Source organism: Tasmannia lanceolata, unplaced genomic scaffold (genome assembly GCF_043159265.1).
Source record: "Tasmannia lanceolata isolate RefF3 unplaced genomic scaffold, GAP_Taslan_0.1 ptg001024l, whole genome shotgun sequence".
Lineage (NCBI taxonomy): Eukaryota > Viridiplantae > Streptophyta > Magnoliopsida > Canellales > Winteraceae > Tasmannia > Tasmannia lanceolata.
The window spans coordinates 12,501-13,416 of record NW_027519686.1 but is presented as its reverse complement, the minus strand read 5'-3'; positions in this window follow the sequence as shown (position 1 = coordinate 13,416).

The window sequence follows — 916 nt, the reverse complement described above, 5'->3', positions numbered from 1 at the left end:
TCCGTTACTTGAACGAAAATAGATCTTGTGGAATCATATTGAATATTTGACGATACATTCTGTACCTTGCTAAAAAACCGATCCTTGTTTACCAACCACACATTGTCTAACCAAATCAAATTCTCTCTCGATACCTTCCTCAAAAAATCCGATTCGTGCTGATTCTTCCCCCAACTAACGAAGAGATCTTGGCGGAATTGCCACATATGAAATTGAGCACAATTTTGTAAAGAAATACCCCACTTGTTTCTCGAGAAGAGATGGGAAACATGCTCAATATCATTTGATTGAATAGTTGCCTCAGCTCCTTGTTGTTTGAAGAAACCCTCCACTTCAATTGGTCTTTTTTCACGAAAAGCAGACATGAGATAACAAATCAAGTGTTTCACTAAGATTTCGAATAGCTGTCCCGAATTCAAGTTGATTATGTTTCGCTTCTTCCTCGGAGAAAGACGATCAAAGAATTCCCGATCATGGTCCTTGCGGATCGGATCATCCGTATAGGATACAAAAAGAAACTCCAGATATTTTATATCTTTCTCTCTGAATGAGATCTCAATTTCAGCTACGGTTTCATTAGATATCTTACAACTAGAATCCCTCTTTTTTACGATCCGGTTCCTCCACCACCGCGAACCCCAGTTAGATTCAGGCATGATACACTTTTGAGTTATTGGGAGAACCCAAGTACTCTCTTTCGGATCCATGAAACAACTCTCAGAGATCTTTTTCCCTTTTGGAAGATACAGGAGCGAAACAATCAACCTATTGATATTGGAAGACCAAAAAGATTCTTCCAATGTATCATTTCTGGGTCCAATGGAATTCATAGGTATAGGAAGAATAGGTATAGGAAGAAGCCCCATCAAATAGAGATTTTTTCTTTCGACCATATTTCGATTGTTAATACGATATA